Here is a 14323-nt window from a genome sequence, read left to right as displayed (position 1 = left end):
CCCAAAAGTAGGGCCATCTAACTTTTTGGTCATTTCTCATTCTTGGCTGTGCTCAGTGCCCTGACATTGCATGGGTTCCTAAACCTTCGGTATGAAATCTGGAGTCACATGGCTTATATTTTAATATTGTATTACAGAGCAAGATTCCTAGGGACCGATATTCAGACCATAGGAGTTAGAACAGCTAACTTTCGCAGTCGGCACTGAGCCTGGATATTCAAAGTCAGGCTGTTCCGGTTTATTTTTTGGCCAGTTTTAAGATAACCGGCTAAGTCGATATTCAGCCGGTTATCTTTAAACCAGTCAAAGATATCTCACATTTTCATGCGGCCAAATATGGTCACTAAACCGGCTCTAAAAATCAGTAGATAGCCGCTAACCGTAGATATTTGGGGGGGGGGGGGGGGGAGACAGAGAAGGTAGCCGGTTATCCCCCACTTAATATCAACGGATAGCTGATTAAGCGCTATGTAACTTCTGGGTATCCATTAGAAGTTTGGCTAGCATTGTAAAATGCAATATTTTAGTCTTCAGTGCAATGGCATAGCTACGTGGGGCCATGGGGGCCTGGGCCCCCCAAATTTCCTCTGGGCCCCTGGTTTTATTGGCAGCTGAAGCCTTGTCCAGTGCCAGTCTCCGGCACTGCCGCATTGCCTGCCCTGCTCTGTCTTCCCTTCATGTCCAGCACGCTCCTTTTAGTGAAACTGAGCATGCTCAATTTTACTAAAAGGAGTGTGCAGGATGTGAGGGGAAGAGAGGGCAGGCAACACGGTGGCGCAGGAGACCAACGCTGGGCAAGACTTCAGCTTGTGGGGGTTGGGGTCCCCCACCATCCAATATATTTGCTGCAATAGTGGGTGGGTTGTGGCAGGGTGGTGGGGAGGTGGCAGACCAAAATGTACCCCCCCCACACCTCGGGCTCAGGCCCCCTCCCACCGTGAGGTCTTGCTACGCCCCTGCTTCAGGGCCTTGAAATTCCTTCCAAGAAGCAGGGCTAGGCATAGCTTATGAGGTGCTTGCCCCATCTCTATTGGACCGGGACCCAGACAAGACTCTTGCTTCCTGCTCCAGTCCCATCTCCTCCAAAGCAAAATATAGAGACCAGAAGAGGAAAAGTACACCTGGAGTAAGACAGATAAAATAAGAGCTGCTCTGCTTCATCTACCCCTCTCTTCCTGCCATTCAAGGATAGAAGGGAGAGTGTGATAGGATCAGACACTGTAGATCAAAGAAGAACCACTTACTCTTTGTTCCAACCCCTTTCTCTTCTATCCTAGAGGTAAGAAAATGAATTTTATTTTTAGGTTAGTGATTAATATGTGATATCTTAGTTGTATGCTTCTGAAGTAAGCTGGATACTGTATAATCCAGTGTGCCGTCTCTGACGAACCTATCTCCAACTTAGAATTTACATGTTGGGAATAGTTTGAATGTATTAGCTAATCTAATTTTTCTCTGGTGTATAATTTTCTTGTCTTGTTTTCAGTACATACCCATCAACTCTGAGGCTTTTGTATCGAGTCCAAAATGTTTTGTGGTAGCCAGAATTCAAAAAGTATGCTTTTGGATATAGTTTGAGTAGATGGCTATATTTTAATTATAAGTTTCAAATTTACAATAGAAGCGTAAACTTGCAAAAGAAAAAAAATATTGCACAACCATACAATATTGCAAATAATTACTACTGAAGATAATACATACTTTTCCTACTAGTCCACAATATAGGGGGGGTAAAGAGAACACAAATCACTATGTAATAGGAAAAAGAGGAAATAAGGTCCTCTAGCTAATAAAAAGCCACCTTTATAATGCTAGCAATCACCTCTACTCATGAAACCGGCTCCAAACCCTGAACTAACTGTGGATCAGTAGACATCCTATTAGTAACAAACATTGTCAATTGTTGTGGATCAAAGAATAATTCTTCCAATTTTAATCATTTTCAAGGAAAACAGAGGGGAAAAAAAAGACCACCTACTTGCTGAATCTTAGGGTGAAGCAACGGAACCTGTTCCCACCTTTTCTGTTACACCTTGGATACATCAGAAAAAATACATATACAGGAATTCATACACACACAATCTTTAACCTTAAACGTACGCGTAAGCCAGTCTCTATCTGATTCAAGTGCCAGCGTTACAAGCAGCACTGCAGTTGTATGAGAACCAGCAGAATCTGATCTTTCCAAGAATCATGTCAAATTTAAACTATCCATAGAAATCTGAGGAGATTGCAAATGCTCCTCAGAAAAGCTCTTTCTTGCTGAAGGGAGATAACACCCTTGCAATAGGTGGAATATTCTCTGCTGGAATTTTTAAACACACAATCAAAAAATTCTTAAATCTTGTGGAGGAAAATTAGGTACCTTCGGAAAATTCAAAACCCGAAGATTTCTCTTGCGTACTGCATTTTCCAACTTTTCCAATTTCCTATGCATATCAACAGAATCTTTCATAAAAGGTTTTCCACATTGTTGAACAAGTTTCAGCGAGTCTTCCACAACACCCACACGTTGTTTCACTGAACCCAGTTCCTGTGCTTGCACAGCTGCATTTTTGCAATGCTGCTGCAAACTTATTAATAGTTTGTAACTGAGTAGAAAGAGACCATTCCAACTGACATATGCCTTTCCACAATGATTAAAAATTAAAGGAAGAAGGCTTACCAAGGTAGTCTTCTTATCACTCGCAGTTCAGGAAATAGCCAAAGATTTAGACTTCATAGCAACTTCAACTCCAACCTGATCCTGGGTCAGAGATTACACTCCAGATGAGGAACACAGCTGAGGAACCAAGCCACTATTTGCTGCACCAAGGAAACCGCTACTGATGGGGCCTAAGCCTGCACTACTCTATCCCACTCGGTGGTGGTATTTAAACCTCTGGGCTAGCTCTCACTGGTTCGTTGAGCCTCTTTCCGCCCCTGAAGATAATGGTGTTCCCGGGTGCACAAAGTTGTCCATCAGGCCCCACACCAGTGTCAGTGTCTGTGCAGGATACTGCTTAACCTTCTGTTTGTGCCCCATACAACAAATAAGCCACAAATTAACAGGAAATCCAAGGTAAAGCAGGAGCTTGGCAAAAGCACATCTGGTGAGGACACCATCTTAACTCCGCCCCAATTTCACTGATTGTTATAATTTTCCATAGACAGGGGTAGTAGGTTACAAAGAGGGGAATTTTCGAACGGGGCACACCCATCTCTGAGGACACCCATCTCCGAGGACGTTCCCTCGAAGGGGCGGGACATCCCATATTATCGTCCATCTTTCGTTTCGATAATACGGTCGGGGACGCCCAAATCTCAACATTTAGGTTGACCTGAGAGATGGTCGACCTAAATGTTGAGATGGTCGAACTTAGAGATGGTCGTCCCCGGTTTTCGGCCATAATGGAAGCCGAGGACGCCCATCTCAAAAACAACCAAATCCAAGGCATTTGGTCGTGGGAGGAGCCAGCATTCGTAGTGCACTGGTCCCCCTCACATGCCAGGACACCAACCGGGCACCCTAGGGGGGCACTGCAGTGGACTTCACAAATTGCTCCCAGGTACATAGCTCCTTTACCTTGTGTGCTGAGCCCCCCCCCCCCAAAAAAAAAACCCACTCCCCACAACTGTACACCACTACCATAGCCCTAAGGGGTGAAGGGGGGCACCTACATGAGGGTACAGTGGGTTTTGAAGGGCTCACATTTACCACCACAAGTGTAACGGGTAGGGGGGATGGGCCTGGGTCCGCCTGCCTGAAGTGCACTGCACCCACTAGAAACTGCTCCAGGGACCTACATATTCTGTGATGGAGCTGGGTATGACATTTGAGGCTGGCATAAAATGTTTTTTAATTTTTTTTTTTTTTTGGGTGGGAGGGGGTTGGTGGCCACTGGGGGAGTAAGGGGCGGTCATCCCTGAATCCCTCCGGTGGTCATCTGGTCAGTTCGAGTACCTTTTTGAAGCTTAGTTGTGAAAAAAAATGGACCAAGTAAAGTCGGCCAAATGCTCATCATGGACACTCTTCTTTTTTCCATTATCAGCCGAGGACGCCCATCTCCTAAGCACGCCCCAGTCCCGCCTTCGCTACACTGCCGACACGCCCCCGTGAACTTTGGTTGACCCTGCGACGGAAAGAAGTTGAGGGCGCCCAAAATCGGCTTTCAATTATGCCGATTTGGCTGGCCTTGCGAGAAGGACGCCCATCTCCCGATTTGTGTCGGAAGATGGGCACCCTTCTCTTTCGAAAATGCTCCTTGATAGTAACATAGCAAATGATGGCAGATAAAGACCTGTACGGTCCATCCAGTCTGCCCAACAAGATAAACTCATTTTTCATGGTATGTGATAACTTTATATGTATACCTGAGTTTGATTTGTCCTTGCCTTTCTCAGGGCACAGACCATAGAATTCTGCCCAGTACTGTTCTTGTACTAAATTCTGAAGCTAACATCGAAGCCCCTTAAAATTTACACTCCAGCCCATTCCTATCTATTCAGTGACGATCAGGGCATAGACCGTAGAAGTCTGCCCAGCTCCCGTTTTGTTTCCAATTACTGGCGTCCCCACCCAATCTCCGTTAAGATTCCACGGAACCATTCCTTCTAAACAGGATTCCTTTGTGTTTATCCCACGCATGTTTGAGTTCCATTACCTTCCATTACCGTTTTCATCTCCACCACCTCCCACGGGAGGGCATTCCACATATCCACCACCCTCTCCGTGAAAAAATACTTCCTGACATTAGTCCTGATTCTGCCCCCCTTCAATCCTCAATTCATGTCCTCTAGTTCTACTGCTTTCTCATCTCTGGAAAAGGTTCGCTTGCGGATTAATACCATTCAAATATTTGAATGTATGCATCACATCACCCCTGTTTCTCCTTTCCTCCAAGGTATACGTGTTCAGGTCAGCAAGTCTCTCGTACGGTTTGCAACGCAAATCCCATACCATTTTCGTAGCTTTTTTTTTTTTTTGCACCGCTTCCAGTCTTTTTACATCTTTAGCAAGATACGGCCTCCAAAACTGACACAATACTCCAAGTGGGGCCTCACCAATGACTTGTAGAGGGGCATCAATACCTCCTTTCTTCTGCTGGTTATGTCTCTCTCTATGCAGCCTAGCATCCTCCTGGCCATGGCCGTCGCCTTGTTTCTTCACCTTCAGATCCTCCGACACCAACACCCCAAGGTCTCGCTCCTGAGTCAAGCTTACTAATCTCTCCCCTCCTATCCGGTATCTTTCTTTTGGGTTTCTGCACCCCATGTGCATCACTCTACACTTCTTGGCATTAAATTTTAACTTAAATAATTCTAAACCCCCAAACCTCTATTCAGACATTCATAAAATCAAAACATCAAACTTGTGAAAGTGTGCAAACTCAATTTTCTGTTTTTTTTTTTTTTTTCATGCTAAATGTGCTCAGTATTAGGGTATACCCTTGTTGCATCGGCTGGTCATCCAGATTTTAGGGTTTTTCCCTTTATAACATCATAGCACCCTACCGCCTAAATTTTAACTGCCAGACCCTCAACCATTCTTCTAACGTTCGGAGATCCCTTCTCATCGTTTCTACTCCCTCCAGGGTATCCACTCTATTGGCTATTTTTGTGTCAGGTTACATGAGATGACAGGGCTGCACCAGGGGTCTATGCAGAAAGCCTCAAGTAAGGACCATGGGTTGATGGCTGAGCACAGAGCTTCCTAAACTGTAGGTCAGGACTCCAAATGGTACATCATTGTTCTGCATCTCCAGGGGGTCTCGCAGTTTTATTTGGCTGCAATCATGGGGGCCACAGGCACAAAAAGACTGAGAAGCATTGTTCTGAGATGAAGTTAGCAAGGTTTTTGTCTGTAGATGCAGTAAGCTAATCGTACGCCACAAATTAAAATGGTTAAGTAGCTCTGTTCTCATTCTGTGTTGGGGGGGGGGGGGAGAGGGGGAAGCTTATAAACCTGGTCCTCAATGATATAAACTGTCTTTGTTCTTTTGTATCCTGAGACACCTCATCTCTGAAGTATGCCACAACCCAAAAGATGTATGACCTATTAATTTTTAAACAAGGATTTTGCCAGAGGGACCTCTGCCTCAATGCATTAAACTAAGTTGACATGACACTTTTTTGAGCACTTGAAATGCATAATATGTTGCTTTAATAATTAGGTGATTCTTCAGCAGGAGGAGGACTCACCATTAAAAGCAAAGGTTGTGGTATTTGAGAGGAAATTAGCGTATGTTCCAAGAGTAACTAGCTAGCAGTGTCTAATTAACCTGGGAGACAGCAGATCCTCTGAAATGTGGTGTTGAGGGGAAAGGGAAAGTAATTTTCCCTATTTTTTTTCTGTGCAATTGTCTGATTTTTGAAAGTCATCTTTAACTCAACAAAGCTTATTTCTTCACAAGAACCACCATGCTCAACATAAATATCTTTGCACTCTGATCTGTTTCTTATATTATGATTACATGTTCAGTCTAGTTCTTAGTGAGTTTCAGGGGTTGATTTGTCAGTCTTCCAACTGTGCTAATTTAAATGGTTTGCATATGTGATACTGGCAAAAGATGTTAATGCCTACTTTAGTATATTTTTAGTCCTTACAGCTGAAAAAGTTGATAAAAATTGTTCAATGACAAATTAATGGATTTTTAACTTTACAAAATTGATTTTTGAGGTATATTACAGCACAGAAATATAATGAAAAGGGTCTGTAACTTCTAGTAGAGGTGTGGAGAAAGGGGAATCTTTGAATATGTTCTAAGTGAGACTGTTGGGGGAATCTGACTGGGTATGTTGCTAGTAATTGTTGCCCCTCTCTTTTCCCCAGGTAGGGTTATAGAAAATTACAGAAGCTGCAGGTTGCTGTTGAGTGCTGACCATTTATCAGCATTGGACACATCTTTTATGCAGTGGCAAGAAAGTTAAGTCTCTAGTACAGCTGACCAATAAAGATTGGAGGGCTATGGGACTAGAATTGGAGTGGATGGGGGGCCAGGGGATTGTTGAAGCACACTCTACCTATATTCTCATTAACTCCTTGATGAAAGAGGGCACGAGGTGATTTTTGTTTAGGTTCCATCTTTTCCTTTCTGAGAGGGACTTTCACTAAGGCACGCTAACTAGTGTTTTTAGCACACACTAATAGGAATCATCTCTAGCATTTAGCGCATTGAAACGGAATGGTTCAGTAAAAGGAATAAATCTGACTGTGACCTAACCCTTCTAAGAGAGAGCTGTTGATAGGTTGGAGTAAACTTTTTTTTCTGGATGTTTTAATAGGATAAATATATTTTATAAATGTAGTATTCTTTTATACATTTTTAGCTTTATTTGTTTTTGTCCCTGTAATCATCTCGGAGAAATGGGGGTATAAATGTAAAATTTTGTGTTCTCTGGCAGTTATATAATTTTTTTTTTTTTAAACCTTTGTAGTTTGTTAGAATGGATTCTATAAGTTTTTGTAAGGAGTAAAGAAAAACATTCCATACCCAGTGCTCAGCCCAGTAGATTATGGGGCCCTTTTTACTAAGCTGCGTAAGCGCCTATACGCACCCAATGAGGCATATTTTCAAAGCACTTTGGGAGGCTAAGTTCCATAGGTTTCTATGGAACTTTGGGAGGCTAAGTGCTTTGAAAATGAGCTTGAATGTGTGCCAATTCCGAGTTACCACCTGGCTACCACGTGGCCCTTGTGCATAGGCGGTCGGTGGCCCAATTGTTTGGGGATGCTAAAGGGGCGGGGTTAGGGGTGGGGCCAGGGGTGGAGCTTAAATCCATAATTGTCTGATAACACACAGAAAAAACAAATAAATACAAATAAAAGTCACAATACCTTTTATTAAATTTAGATATTAGATATGTATCATATGTCAAAGAATAAAGTGGTTGCTCAAAGCATATACTAACCACAATCGCTCAACTGCAAAACACTATGCACAACTTTGTGCAAAAACACACTCAGAACCTTACTGTACCATAAATATTACACTGGGCAGAACCTAATACACCAATATACCACCCATACGGAAAATGCAGACCGTCAACAATATGAAACAAGGGATCATAATATCACAATTCTCATGTAGAGCTACAAAACATCCTAATTCATGTTTAATGTGGGATAAAATGCCATACATAAGTAAATATAAACTTTTAATGTTGAGCACCTGATTCTCAAAGTGGACATATTCCAAACACTATAATGAAAATAAAATGATCTTTTCTACCTTTGTTGTCTGGTGACTGTTTTTCTGATCATGCTGGCCCAGTATCCGATTATGCTGCTATCTGTCCTCTTAACTCCGTTTCCAGTGCTTCCTTTCCATTTATTTCTTTACTTTCTGCCTTTCTTCATTTCTTGTCCTACATCCGTAAGTAAAAGCTGGGTCCTCCGCAGACTTGACTGTTCAGTGGATCCAGCTTCTGCCTATTTTCTTCATCCATGTGCAGTTTTTCTCTCTTCCTTTTCCCTCATCTCATCTCCTTCCTCACGCTTTCCTCCCCTCCATCCATGTCCAGCATTTCTTCTCTCTCTCTTCCCTCTCCTCCATCAATGTCCAGCAACTCTCCTCTCCCCTGCCCCCCCTCCAGCCATTCTCTTCGCTCCCCTTCCCCCCCCCCCCAACCATCCACACCCACCCACCCATTGATTCTCTCCTCACCTCTCTGTTCCCGGGCAGATTTTCTAATGGGAGCTGCTCATCCAATCAGAGAGCTCTATTTGAATGCAGATTAACATACAGACACTCTAATGGGAATTTTTAGTCAAAACACTAGCTAAACCCTTTGTTTTTGGAACAAATTTCACATTTTTGATCAGAGCCATGCCCTAACATTAAGGCTGTAAACATTTCCAACAATTTTACCCATAAATATGCAAATGAGAACCTCCCAAAAAGACTAATTTGCATATGGCTTGAGCAAATTTGAGTAGATAGTATACCAATCCCACTTACTAGCACCTAAATTCTGCAATTAGATTTAATGCAAATACTTTTAAAACTTATTTTTAGCACTTTTAAAATTTAAGGGGTCAGTGCAAGTCTCTTTGGTATGAAGTGCTCATGTGCTGGAATTCAGCCTAGTTAAATATCTCCGTGGCAACCCAGGACACGTCCAGCCAACCCCCCCTGCTCTGCTCTCCCAGCAGGTAATCAAATTACAACTGGTTACAAAAGGCTAGCGATGGCTTTCACTGCAGCCTGCTGCTATTTAAACCCCCCAGAGCAGCGGGACTGGCCGGAGAACCACTACTACTACTATTTAGCATTTCTATGGAAACAGCTGATCCATCCTGCTGTGGCTGGGGAGCCATAGCCTCCCCAAGCCTCTTATACCGGGCACCTATGCCCTTGTGGTAATTTAATTTTTGGCACGCGTCTACTATGTGCGTCGAAAAAATATTTTTTTATTTTCTGCCGTGCATCAGCTACGCACACGAAGTGGCATTTGATGCACGCAGGTCATTACCTCCCGGTTACTGCGTGAGACTTTACCAGTAGGTCAGTGGCTGGTGGTAAGATCTGAGTCGCAAAATGGACGCGCGGCAATTTTCATTTTGCCGCACGTCCATTTTCAGCAAAAATTTTAAAAAAGGCCTTTTTTTCACAGGTGTGCCGAAAAATAATTCTACGTGCGTTCAAAACCCACGCCTATACTACGGCAAGCCATTTTTCAGCACACCTTAGTAAAAGGACCCCATGGCTCTTTGTTCAATAGTAGAGATGAGACTTGATGACATAACCATCAACTCCAGTTTCCCTCTTCAAATTTTTGTACAAGTCGGACCATTTAATCTCTTTTTGTAAAAGAACAAAACGTATGCCAAAAATATTCACAAAATATTCACAAAATACCTGTGGTTAATCTAGGCCCTAGACACCTGTTCATCAACTGGAAATGTGAAATTGCCATAGATACTAGCATATAGGCAGTGGCGTAGGTCGGGAGGGGCGGTCCACCCCGGGTGCACGCGCTCGGGGGGTGCCGGCCCCGCTGGTTCCCTACTCCCTCTGCCCCGGGAGAGAGCAGGGAACCAGCGGGGCCGACGCAGCTCCGAGTGATGTGCACTCGGGGCGGATCGGCCCTCCTGCAGGTAAGAATGCGGTCCGGGGGGGGGGGTTCGCTCCGGAGGGGGGTGCGCCGCAGAGAGGGGGGGTCACGGTATGCTGTACCCGGGGGGGTGGTGCGCAGCGGCGACCCGCCCCGGGTGTCATTAGCCCTCGCTACGGCACTGCATATAGGCTGCAAAATTTGACCACTTTGAAACTTAGGAAGGTGACCTATAAGCAAGGCAATCCTGTGGTCCAGCATTTCCCTTCCTTGATTTCCCATGCCAAGTTCAGCATACCTCCTGTGCTCTCCACATTTTCTTTCCCTCCCTCTGTTTTCTCTTCAGGGTAATGGTATAAGCCATGAATAAAATGAGCTGGATTTAAATCGCACTCACTCTGTGGGTCAGAATTCAGCAGTGGTAGTGATTTGCAACTGGTGTTTGACCCCAAGTGTTTAAAAAAATATATACATATAGTTAGTACTGCTATATGCCTAGAGGATGGCACTGAAGGTTTGTTTAATGTGGTCGCTGCCTCCAGCTATATGCTGTAATTAGCTGTATTCATGTAGCTGAGCACTTTATTTTAGGTTTGCTTTCTTTGCAGTCCTAATTAAACCAGTTAGTTATTCAATAATACATTTTTTTTGAGGCTCAGAAACCCACTGTTTCATCACAGATACTCCCCTAACGAGCCTTCTCAGGAGTAGCCCTCACACTCTCTGGAATTTATTCCCAGAGAGGCTACCTATAAGAGACTACCTCAACTTCAGGAAGCAGGTGAAAGGTGGCTCTTCTTCCAAGCCTTTAATGCATAGGGTGACTGACATTCATTCTGCACCTGGACTAGCTTTCTACACACACTGTAATTTAGATCAGTTCCTTATCACTTGCTTAACTATACAACGAACTTGCATTAAGTTCAGCAAACCACCAAATTATCCCAGTTGACTTGTACCACGTGTCTTGTTCCCATCATATCTGCTCTTGGTCCCTCAGCTATATGGTAAGCCATATTGTAGAAGTTTGTAGCATCATATCTGTTGAATGTTCTAATGCGTGCTTATTAGGTGTATCATTAGTATTATGCTAACATTGTATTATACCCCTGGTATTTGAGTTTCAGTGCTGTTAAATGTGTATATTTTTGATACTGTTTCATGGTAGTTCTATTACTAGGTTTCAATTTACTGTTTCCAAGTTTACCTCTTTTTTTTTTTTTTTTTTTTTGTATTTTTATGTTTATTCTTGGTTATTTTACTATTGTTAACAAAATATTACTGCTGTTAACAAAATTGTAAGTTTTATGTTAAACTGTACCTGCTGTACACCACCTTGGGTGAATCTTGTCATAAAGGCGGTTAATAAATCCTGATAAATAAATTTAAGGGTAAGTATTCAGCCGGTGGAGATCAGTCGTTTTGGCTGCCAGCTGCTTTATCCCTGGATAGTCAATGCCGGACCATGTCTGGGTATCAGCGTTGAATAGGGTATACCTGGCTGGTTAAAACTTACGCAGTCAAGTGCAATATTCACCATTTAGGTGAATAGCATAAAGATGGGACTGTGTTTTTATGTGGTCCTTTGGTTAATTGGAGGAGTGGCCTAGTGGTTAGAGTACCGGTCTTGCAATCCAGAGGTGGCTGGTTCAAATCCCACTGCTGCTCCTTGTGATCTTGGGCAAGTCACTTAACCCTCCATTGCCTCAGGTACAAACTTAGATTGTGAGCCCTCCTGGGACAGAGAAATATCCAGAGTACCTGAGTAACTCACCTTGAGCTACTACTGAAAAAGGTGTGAGCAAAATCGAAATAAATAAAAATATTGGCACTTAACTACATAAGTGCTGCCTGCGCCCCTGAACTACCCACAAAATAGCCAATTTTGGCTCAGTTAGCGCCTTTCTGCTTAAGTGCTACTGAATACACCTGGTTAGCTCCAGGCAAGCGATTTAATCAGGTAGGAGCTGTTTCTAGCTGTATTTAAATCAGTTTTGTGTATGAACCACAAAGTGACTAAATATCCACCATTGTACCTACTAATTGTTAATTGTTCTGTTTTAAATGCACCATAACACTATCTAGTGCTGTGGCAATTTAAAGGGATTAAAGCAGGGGTTCTCAATTCCAGTCCTCAGGACACACCTTGCCAGTCTGGTTTAAAGGATACTCTCAATTAATATGCATGAGGTAAATAAATTTGAGAATCCCTGGATTAGGGGGCAGCTGAGAGAACTTGGTGGGAGGGGCAAACTTCCTAAAGTTTTTCTAAGTTAAGATATTTATTTCCTTTTATATTTTTGGGGTGGGGGAGGGAGTGGTTTCATGTGTGTGTGTGTGTGTGTGTGTGTGTGTGTATTAATGCTAAATAAATCATTTTCTAGTTAAAGTTGATAGTTCTTAAATAAGTCTGTTTTATTTAAGAAGACTTCAACAGTTTACAAAACTGAATATAGAATATTGACCATATTTCCTCTGGTAAGGAATTCCAAATTTTTACATTAAGGAATGCTGATGCAGGATCTCAAAACCGTTTACTGAAGGAAGATCTGAATTACAGCAGTAACAACTGGAACTTAATAATTACATAGAGGACTATATGGACTAGTGACCTTCCCAAGTTTTAAAAACTAAATAACAAAGTTTAACAAAACATGGGTTTTCAAAGGTAAGGGTTTTGCACATAAGTGTGAGTCTTGCCCAGACTCCGCCTCTGTGTACACCTACTTAGATAGGAACCTTGTAATTAGAATGGCACTTAGGTGGAATTTTGACATTTATATGCATATGTGCACGTGTGTGTGTATGTTGCTGTTCTAATAATTTGTGCATGGAATCGGTACATGAATGTTAGCACCCACTTCATAGAATTCTTCCGTAGTGGTTCCCACTAAATGTATAAATCCATTTTGGAAATTAATATCTGCCTGGTTTATAAATATCTTCTGATGTTCTACCATGTCACCATAATAACATCGATCCAGTACACTTATTCGTTTCAAAAAAGTGAGCAGTGTCAATTTTTTGTGCTAGTAAGACTTTAATTTTTTCTCCTTTTCTCTTTTTTCTTTCCTTTCCATATAGGCAAAAGAATTCAAATTTTGGCGTGCACACCTAATATTCATATCCCGTATGTCTACTGGCACTGGAACTAAGAAATAGCTACTGTTGCTCTTGGAGAAGAGTTGCCCCTGCCTTATTTTGCAGCAGCTGTGAATTAGAATGACACACATTTTCTCAGAAATAAAATTTTCAGGTAAGTTTATCTTGTCATAAAACCTTGCTGTACCAGAGGTCTACCCAATCAAGAAGAATCTAATGTGCCCTGCATCAAAGAAGACCCAGTGGGACTTGAACCTGCCACCCCAGGATGTCACACCCCACCCCCAAACCATTATGCCATGCCTCCAGTAACTAGAAAAAAGGTGACAGGGAATGTGTAATGGGCTGTCCCAGGCAGCAATAGCCTTTGAACCTAGGTTGCCCACTCTAGCACCTGACACAGGTGCAAGTTATATGGAAGCTGCTACCAGGTTCCACACGGGAGGGGGGGGGGGGGAAGCACCCATGCCTGTAGTCTCCCTTTCCATTCCCTTCTCCTAGATTATGGCTGAAGGGCATCTGTGAATGTAGCCTTTCCTGAGATTGACATTGGGCCAGATATGCCCCTGCCACTTCCTGTAGAAGCATAACCAGATTGAAGGCGCCGGGGGAGCAGAGAGCAGACTTCCGACAGCGCCGGGTTTAAGTGTAAAGGATCGTGTAAAAAAAATAGGCAGCAACATACAGCACAGTGACAAACTGGGAGTGAACAAACATAGGAGCTGAGGGACAGAAGACAAGCAGATAGGGGGTTTGAATGCAAAGAGTGTGGGTTTGGGGACAGTGAGGGTTTGGTGGGGGAAGGGGGTGAGATGCACAGCAAGGGACAGGTGTGGTTGGGAGGCTGGCAGGTGTGGGCAAGGACTTGAGGTGAGACACAGTGGAGGGTAAAGCAGGAAATGTGAGGGTTCAAAGGTTCAGACAGGAGCAAAGAAGCAAAGCTTACAGACTGCTTAGCAATTCTCCACTCGTTTGTGGGGAAAAAAAATTCCACCTGTCCACCCTCCAACTCAGCAAAATCACAAATGGGTCCAAAGACAAGTGTAGTCTTGAGCTAGTCACTTTTAAAGCAAGTCTTAATTCATGACTTTGCTGTTTCCGGCATAAGGAAATCGTTTTGCTATCTGTTAGGGCAAAAATACTTACATCACATAACGCCCATGGCACACCCACTCTCAAAACATTT

The 14323-nt window shown here is 43.1% G+C and overlaps 1 protein-coding gene across 1 annotated transcript in view; it reads left to right on the top strand.

Moving 5' to 3' along the window:
- PLXNB2 (plexin B2) overlaps positions 1-14323 on the top strand; it is a 519469-nt gene that overhangs the window by 118089 nt on the left and 387057 nt on the right. Inside the window, exon 2 of the mRNA XM_030217169.1 lies at positions 13120-13291. The gene's annotated coding sequence lies outside the window, so the exon portion shown is untranslated. The remainder of the gene's footprint in view (positions 1-13119; positions 13292-14323) is intronic.

This window comes from Microcaecilia unicolor, chromosome 10 (assembly GCF_901765095.1).
Source record: "Microcaecilia unicolor chromosome 10, aMicUni1.1, whole genome shotgun sequence".
NCBI lineage: Eukaryota > Metazoa > Chordata > Amphibia > Gymnophiona > Siphonopidae > Microcaecilia > Microcaecilia unicolor.
Note: the sequence above shows the minus strand (reverse complement) of the source record. Positions and strands in the feature narration are given on the sequence as shown.